At 39.3% G+C, this 9,622-nt stretch overlaps 1 long non-coding RNA gene and 1 pseudogene across 2 annotated transcripts in view; both read right to left on the reverse strand.

The window, feature by feature from the left end:
- Positions 1 to 9,622, reverse strand: part of LOC146643092 (Ig kappa-b4 chain C region pseudogene) — a 137,350-nt pseudogene that overhangs the window by 34,538 nt on the left and 93,190 nt on the right. The gene's annotated exons all lie outside the window — the stretch shown is intronic.
- LOC146643094 (uncharacterized) lies at positions 7,837 to 8,878 on the reverse strand. The gene is made up of 2 exons (XR_014909223.1): positions 8,661 to 8,878; positions 7,837 to 8,085 (listed from the first exon to the last, which is right to left on the reverse strand). It is a non-coding gene; the product is annotated as an uncharacterized LOC146643094 (long non-coding RNA).

Raw genomic sequence — 9,622 nt, forward strand, 5'->3', positions numbered from 1 at the left:
TCGTCGCGTCGTCTGTGTTCCTACCTGGTGTAATCCTCTGCGTGTTCTCCCTGCTGTTCTCCCTTCATGTTCAGGTTTGCCACTCCTCTGTGTAGTTTATCCCAGTTTAGTTTCGTCCTTAGTTCTGTTTGCCATCTCCACTTTGTGTTTGTTATTAACAATAAATCACCCTCACATCTGAATAAGTGCTGCGTTTTGGGTCCTCCTTCCACTCTCCACACGGCCGCTGCCCCGGACCGTGACAACTTCACTCTGACCATCAGTGGAGTCCAGGCTGAAGATGCAGCAGTTTATTACTGTCAGAGTCAGCACTACATTAACAGCCAGTATGTGTTCACACAGTGAAAAACAGTCGTACAAAAACCTCCCTCAGTCAGACTGAACAGAAACTGAAGTGACTGCTGCAGCTGGAAGATACTGCAGAGACTGATACAGTTCACTGAGGACACACACACAAAATAAAGCCCTTCAACACAAATATGTGTCCCACTGCTATCTCATGCATGTTGTTTTCAACTTGCAAATATATAATTAACTAAAGAACAAACGTTGGCCAGTAACAGATACCAAGATGAATCTTAGTCATGACCCTTGATAACCGCAGTGGAACAAAGCCATGACATCTAATCAAGTGTCAGGGCTGTCGCCAGAGCGTGGAGTGAACCCAAAACAGACTCCGAGCTGTGGTGTGGACAATGACTTTATTTACAATGAGGTAGAAACACAACAGTAGTGAATAAAATGTGATCCGGGGCAAAAGAAGTGTAACATAAACTATTACCCACACAGTAAAATTGTTATGGCCCTGATCTGGCCCACACAATGTGCTTACACATGGCCCACATACCGCAAAGAATGACGGCCCTTTGGTGGAACAGATCAGGTTTGCCAGAGGTGGCCCACACATGGGCCAGCACAAGGCCAGCTGCAGATACAATGGTGGTCCTGTGCTGGCCCAGAAGAGTTTCAGCTCTGGCCCCAGATGTCAGCCTAATGTTTACCTTAATCAACCCATGTAATAACAACATGTGGCGGAACATAATAGTGCAAAAATAACATGATGAAACTCTGTTCAGACCCTTACAAGTACGCATATTGAGACAGGCCCAATGTGAAGCAGCAAATGCTATACAGGGCTTCACAGAGCTTGCATGGCATTCAGAATTCACTAATACTCTCCAAGTACTTTCACCAAAAAGGCTTTTACTATCCAGATAGCTTCTTTCTCCTTCCATCTGTATCTCTAGCGTAGCTGATTGGTACATGAAGGCACACACAGGTGTCCGAGCAGCGCACACAGATTGGGGGAGGGTCAGTCCTGCCTCCACACCATTTATCCACATATTGATTAAACTTATGTTTACATGCTTTTTATCAGCATTTATTATATTTAATTGCTTTTTATCAATATTTATTCCCATTGTGAAATGAGTATTTTAATCAAAAGAGTATCAATATTTATGCTTTTAATCCTGTTTTTAACACTGGGTTACAATTTCATTAGCAATAAATTTAATAACCCTCTATATTAACAGTTACACACTATATAGAACAACTTTATAGAATTATATTTGTTTGCAGATGTTAGCAGCTATCAGTGAATAGTTATCAGCTATTTTGAAACAAAACTGTAGAGAGACACGGCTCTCTGACTCTGAAACAAACAAACTCAACTACATAATTCTCCACTAGGCCTTTACTGAATCCAAATTCAGTTTCTGCTTGTTTGTGGGTCTCTCTTCATTCAGTTTAGTATTTAATAACAGGAATGCATGCTCTGTTGAGGTGAAAGAAGGTGACTTAAAAATGGAAGAATATCCTATTTCTTTGCCTGTGAAAGTCTTGGGTGGTTTTTAAAGTTTAGTATATTAGCTGATTGACGATTTCCTGAACCTTATGCTAACTTTGAACTGAAAATACTTCATCTTTTTAACTTATCTTTGAATAATGAGGAAACAAGTCTTATATCTCCATGAAATGGGTTGTAGTAGACAGTTGTTCAATTACTTTTGAGTGTCTGGCGAAAAAATCCTTGTGGGTAAAACCTACACACCTTTCAATTCAAATACAATCAGAAAGTTAGACAACCGACTTTGTGATCTTGATTATATTAATGTGATTGATCTATTATTAAACAGCTGTCAGGGGTTGCTGTGTGGATGTGAAGAAGAGGGGATCCAAACGCAGCACTCGTGGTGAGGATTAAGGGAGTTTATTGCAATGGCAGGATGAACGCACGAGCAGAACAGGGAAGAAGACTGGCTGACTGGACTGAACTGAACTGAAAGGCAAACATGCAGAGTAGACAGCAGTGACAATATCAATGACAAGACAGTAAGTGAGTGGAAACTGAGGACTTAAACACACTGGCTGAATAATGACTGATTGGAGACTGGTGAGTGAACAGCTGAACATAATTGAAGTAACACACAGGGAAAGGCTGGCACAAAGAACAGGGAGTGAAAACAGAGAATAAACCAGACATGAAACAAACTGAAAATGCTGGGTCAACGACCCAGGAACCCTGACAACAGCATGTTGGAGTCAGTCCAGGAGAAAGTCACACCAAAAGTTTCAATGCCCCGAAGATATCATTCATCATGACTTTTATAGCAGTAGCTGAATGAATGTTTAATTCTGTTTTTAATCTGCTGCAGCAGTTTGTAGTTAAGGAGAACACTTAGAGATCCCGAATGAATAAATAACAGACTAAAAACAAAAATACTTGGACCTCGAAAGTGCATCCCAGATCAAAAAATTATAATTATACTATTTTACATTTTTCTTGAAACATGTTGGCCGATTGAAATGACACCTGTGAATTCACAATGTGATGACTGCTTATGAAGTCATGCTGGAGTCACTGTGAATATTTCCATAGAGAGGCACTTTGCATCAGCAGCACCATGCTCCAGTGCTCTGGGAGAGTTTATAGTCCTGAGAGTTGAACACTGGATGACTGACAGCTGTCCTTCATCACAACAGAAGCCACAGAAATCCTCCTCATCAAAAACATGACTTTGATCTGCGTCCTCATCTGGACTCTCCTCTGCTGCTGCTTCACAGGTAAAGTCCAGAGAATCAAACTCCTCTCCTCTATCAACATCTGTCCCTCTGAAATGAAGCCCACAAAACCATGAAGCTGCTTTATGTTTTTGTCTCTGTGTCCTCAGAGTCCAGAGGACAATATACAGTGACTCAGCCTGGAGCAGTGAGCTCTGCTGTGGGAGGATCTGTGAGCATCAAGTGTACGACCAGTCAGAATGTTTATAACAACAACTATTTAGCTTGGTACCAACAAAAAGATGGGGAATCTCCCAAACGTCTCATTTACTATGCTAGTACTCGAGTATCAGGGATTCCAGCTCGTTTTACAGGCAGTGGATCAAACTCTGACTTCACTCTGACCATCAGTGGAGTCCAGGCTGAAGATGCAGCAGTTTATTACTGTCAGAGTTTTCATGTTATCAACGGTCAGTATGTGTTCACACAGTGAAAAACAGTCGTACAAAAACCTCCCTCAGTCAGACTGAACAGAAACTGAAGTGACTGCTGCAGCTGGAAGATACTGCAGAGACTGATACAGTTCACTGAGGACACACACACACACACACACACACACACACACACACACACACACACACACACACACACACACACACACACACACACACACACACACACACAAATAAATGCTTTTTATACCTTAGTGAGGACATCTAGTTGACATAATGCTTTCCCCAGCCTCTTACCCTAACCTTAAAAATGAATCCTGAACTCTAACACCTAGCTTAAATCTTAAATTAACTGTATCCCTGACACTAAACCCACATTTTGAGCCTTGTGGCTATTTAATAATAGGAGACCAAAAAAAAGGTGACTTGACCATTTCTTCACCTGAGAAAGTCTTGGGTTGTCAGTGTTCTTTGGGTCATTATCTATTTGCACTGTGAAGTGCTGTCCAATGACTTTCCAACTACTCCAATGAGTAACATTGGCTCCAAAATCTTTGACAGATGATGTGATATGCTTCAGATCAGTTTTCCTTCTTCATCATTTTCTTTTCCAATTATGCTGATAAAACTTCATCTTGGAACTGTTCCTGATTTTTCTGTGTTTTTCTGGCAAAGTCTAATCCAGTCTTCCAGTTCTTGAGTGTAACCAGCAGTTTGTAACTGGTAAGAGTTTCCTTTCATAAAGATGACTCTTGATCTCTTGGTAGTAGACTTAGACTATGATACAGCCACCTGGGGCTACTGTAGCTCAGAAGCATCCATCCAATGCATCCATCTCAGTCTAAATGTGTTTGAATGTTGTATAGAAAGCATTCCAGTAGGAAAAGCATACAAATTGTTCTTGTATTTCTTTATGGGTGAATGAGCAGAAAAGCACTATAGAAAAACCAGTCCATTTCCCCCTTAGAGAGTATTTTAGACTAATGAATATGACGTGTAAAGTACTCAAAATTAAGCTGTGGTAGAGTTTTTTTCCTTAAACTATGAATTCTGTCCTCATTCGTCCTCAATTGCTCAGTTATTTTTGAGCCTCTGAAAAAAATAAGTAAAAAGAGGAGTATCCTTGTGGCAAAGACGTCCACATGTTATCTGCTCCAATATAGGACCAAATTTAGAGAACTTACTTTGAATTTCAGTAAAATGTTAATTTGATCGATCCATTACTAAACAGCATTATTTGACTGATACAAGTCTGTGCTGACTTAGAGTCACAGCAACCAAAACAAAACTAGACCAGGGGATGTTAAAATATACTTTTCTGAATAAATATGAATCATATCATTTAGATGATTTTACAAATGACTCTCAAACCATGTTGACTGATCGAAATGACACCTGTGAATTCACATTGTGATGACTGCTTGTGATGAAATCCTGTTGAAGTCAGTCAGATGATTTCCATAGAGAGGCACTTTGCATCAGCAGCACCATGCTCCAGTGCTCTGGGAGAGTTTATAGTCCTGAGAGTTGAACACTGGATGACTGACAGCTGTCCTTCATCACAACAGAAGCCACAGAAATCCTCCTCATCAAAAACATGACTTTGATCTGCGTCCTCATCTGGACTCTCCTCTGCTGCTGCTTCACAGGTAAAGTCCAGAGAATCAAACTCCTCTCCTCTATCAACATCTGTCCCTCTGAAATGAAGCCCACAAAACCATGAAGCTGCTTTATGTTTTTGTCTCTGTGTCCTCAGAGTCCAGAGGACAGATCACAGTGACTCAGCCTGGAGCAGTGAGCTCTGCTGTGGGAGGATCTGTGAGCATCAAGTGTAGGACCAGTCAGAATGTTTATGTTTATAGCAACTATCAGCGTTTAGCCTGGTACCAACAGAAAGATGGAGGAGTTCCTAAACGTCTCATTCACTCTGCTAGCACTCGAGAATCAGGGATTCCAGCTCGTTTTACAGGCAGTGGATCAAACTCTGACTTCACTCTGACCATCAGTGGAGTCCAGGCTGAAGATGCAGCAGTTTATTACTGTCAGAGTCTCCATAACATTAACAGCCAGCTTGTGTTCACACAGTGAAAAACAGTTGTACAAAAACCTCCCTCAGTCAGACTGAACAGAAACTGAAGTGACTGCTGCAGCTGGAAGATACTGCAGAGACTGATACAGTTCACTGAGGACACACACACACACACACACACACACACACACACACACACACACACACACACACACACACACACACACACACACACACAGAGTGAAAATGTCATTGTTGCTAAAGGAAAAGAAAGTTGGAAATATATCATTTATTTTTAACAAATCATTTATGACCTTTGACCTCTGCTTCATACCAGCTCAAATAAATCTCAATTTCTAAATATCGATCATTATCAAAAATCATATTTCTTTAAGAAAAAAAATCTAACACTAAATGAACTCACCAAAAGTCAGTGAGTCATAATTATCTGCACAATTTAGCAAATACTTCAAATAGAAACTTTAAGTCCAAATCAGTCAAATGATCAAATTTCCATCTTTTCTTTCTCAGGTTTTTAGATTTTCTCTTTTTTGCTGTTCAACACTGCCATGGTCCAAAGACCTGTTGACTTCCTATTCATGTTTTTGATTATTAATATGATTCGTTTCATTTATTTTCTGTTTTCCAGTCGCATCTCTTCGTCCCTCTGTTCCTTATGTTCTGTCAACCCGTGTCTCAGAGCTATTCTCTGGTTCCCTGTTTTATTTGGATTCTGCGTTCTGTGTGAGTGTATTCGTCATGTCTGATGAGGTTCAGCTGTGTCTGCCTTCTGTGGTGTATTCCCTCGTTACCCTCTGTGTATATTAGTATGTGTTCTAATAATAGCACTGACACATGTTCACATTCCTCAAATTGAGTTATTAATATTTAAACAGGTTATAGTCAAAGGTCAGCTGCCCATCTCAGAGTTAACCAACTCTGACTTTAAACTTAGGAGTTAAAACTGCTTTGTTCCTGAAAGCAGTTGAACAAATTGAGTTGAGATGGAATCTTGAGCTCTCAGTTTGAGAACAGATGAAGGTGAATTTATTGAACCGTTTACCTCGACTTAAGCACTTACCTGTGCACTGAACAGCCCTCGTCAGTGGATCCCAACACCAGTATTTGACAGTAACAGGTGAGCCTCAACTTTAATTGGTAAAGAGACACCATGAGAACTGACATTACAATACTTTTATTTTACAAAAGTCAGCGTCTTTCAGTTCAAAGTTTGTTAGGCAGCTATTGCACATTTAAAACAACAACACAAACACAACGCAGCAACAAGAAACTATGCAGTATATTATAACCGAATACTTAAACATGACTGCACAACAACCTTTCAAAAGAACATTTCTAGATGAATTGTTATTTTCCTTCCAATACTTGAAGCATTTTCTGAGCATCACTTTTTGGTGCATGGCTTGTTGCATGCATACCCCACCTGTCTCAACGGGACTATAAATACAACTATATACAGTCACATTTGTAAGAACAAAAAACCTTTATACTAAACACTTTTAAAATGTACAATTTTGAAGAAGCCCAGGAGCAATCCCATTTCAGAACACTTAGAATAACACAACTTCATCCCAAAAGGCCACAGGTTTTAACCACAGCTTTCCAGCATCAGTTCATGTAAATGCAGCTACAGCTTTCCAAATCCCAGGAATCCTTTTAATGCAGTGTTCATAAGATCTTTAAATTGATCCTCGTATGCAACACGTCTCGGAAGATACAGGGATATGCTGCACATCGATGCGTATCCCCGACTCCTGATCATAAAAGTCTATGTTGCAGGACCCCAGTGGTGGAAGTAAGTCAGCCCCAGTTATAAAGACCAGCAGCTCTTCAAACGTGTGGTCCACCTCTTGCTCTGTTAAAATACATACAACTAGTAAATAAACCGTAATGTGTAGGTTCATGAATAAAAGATTTATAATCAGTTACACTGACTGTTATGTAGAGCGGTTGCATTAATGACAATTTAGGAGTCAAAAACAGGTTGTTAGGCAAAACTAATACACAGCAAATCCAGCATGTCCAAATTAACACTGTCGGATTTGATTTCAACACTATTAAAGTGTCTATATGGGTCCACACCAGAGAGTGTTAATTTAACTCTTTTTGGAGAGTTGGTACGTTAACTCTGATTTAGTGTTAAACACCAAATCTGTCTGGAGTTGATAATTTAACACTTGGTGTTAAGAGTTTATATATTAACTCTCAAAGAGTATTTTAGTTTAACTACGTAAGAGTTATCTTCTAATTCATTCTAAAAAAGCAGGAATTTTACTGTTCTGAACTTCTAGAAATTTCTTTTGGAAATAAACATTTACTAAAAAGATGCAATGGTTTTTGAAAAACATTTATTCTGAACTGTGCACCACAATTTCAAAACATTTTCTGAAAGATGTAACAGTATACATGTTCTCACTTTCATTAGAATTGTGTTTATCAAAAGGTCTGAGCTGGTAAATGCAAATAACAGCATTCTCATCACTTATTTCTTCAATACAATATGCATGTCCTTCATTCATCCCTTTGTGGAACTTCAACGCACTTCTGCTCTCCCCCATATTCCATCTTCACAAGCATATCCTGTGCGGAGATTGAATAAAAATTAGTTGACACTAATTAATGGCACAAATAATCCAGTAAACAATTGCAGCCCAGTAAAAAAAAGGAATCCTCTTTGAGCCATTACTTGTGTAAAGTATTTTCCCAAAAGACAAGGACACAGGCAACAGGTATACTGAACTAAATGTAAAACCTCAACCTTTTTCATTTTTACCTAAACCGTGTGCACAAAACTCTGGAGGGATCTATGCTAACGTAGAATCCAGTCAGGACGTCTGCTACTGCTGTTTGCTCGCTTTTTTATGGGCGATCGTTTTCAGGCTTCAAGTAGCACCATTATACCAACATTTCACATTCTACACATTGTTTTAGGTGTATTTGACCAAAGATTTGACTGAAAATTCACATGCAAGCTTTTTTTCAAGGCTGTGGTATTTGCCCGCAAACAATACCTTTCAGCTAGCTAAAACAGAATATTATGCTATCAGCGAGCAACATGGCTAATGCCTTTCACACAGCTTTGTCTCAACTCCAAAGAGCCACAGAAGTAAAAGCTCATAATAATAATTGAAACAATCTTTGAAAGAATGACTTACCAAGCATGGCAAACAACTCAAATATGTAGAGCAAAATGTTCTGAAACGGCTTCACTTCAGCTTCGATTGGAGCCTATGGTGCTGGGGGCGGAGTCTGTGAATTTACTCTGTTGGTGTCATAGCCCCTGTAGGAGTTCAGAGTTAAGAGGTCAAGAGTTAATGTTTCCATTGTAACACCTCCAGATTTGACAGAGAAACACTCATTTTTAACACTCGATTTTAACTACTATCATTTTACACCTCAGAGTTACATTAAAAGAATGTGACTCTGCTTAGAGTAAAATTAACTCTACTTTTGCAAGAAGACTATTAACACCAAAACATTTAACACTTTTGAATTTGCTGTGTACTGCGAAGCATCGTATAATGAAAAAGCAAAGCAATCCTGCCCTCCTAAGACACAGGACATTAATTTTTGTCCTCCGAGTCGGAGACCTGTATGTCAAGGACCCTTGACAGGTATTCATATACCTAAATGCCAAGAGAAAGAAAATATGTGTGTCGTCATTAGGATAGGGACTTATGTTGGTGTGAGAGACTGTAGCCTACAAGTTCATATTGTTCAATGACAGTTATGACATGTTGTGTTTCAGGTGATTTTACAGAAAAAAAAAACACCAAAATAACGTACTGAATACTTTTAACAAAAAAACTCTGTATATTAAATGACTTCTTAAAATACCTGCCCCAACACTGATCACGAGAATAGACTCATTCTTATACAGCGCTTTTCTGCTCCACCTGCGCAGTCAGTGTTTTATACAACAAACTGCAACATGCTGAAACATTTCATTACACAGCATGTAATGAATTTGCATAAATGTAATGTCTTTAATATCCTGCTTAGTAATGGCAGTGTCTCTCAATTCCCCTTCGCACTTACTCTTTAACATAAACTTTGCTTTACTTCATGTATTGAAAGTGGCTTAATTCTACTGACTCATATTGACTACAGATAGCAC

The sequence above is a fragment of the Rhamphochromis longiceps genome, linkage group LG22 (genome assembly GCF_057381845.1).
Source record: "Rhamphochromis longiceps isolate RC_006_pf linkage group LG22, R_longiceps_female_GT1.1, whole genome shotgun sequence".
Taxonomy (NCBI): Eukaryota; Metazoa; Chordata; class Actinopteri; order Cichliformes; family Cichlidae; genus Rhamphochromis; species Rhamphochromis longiceps.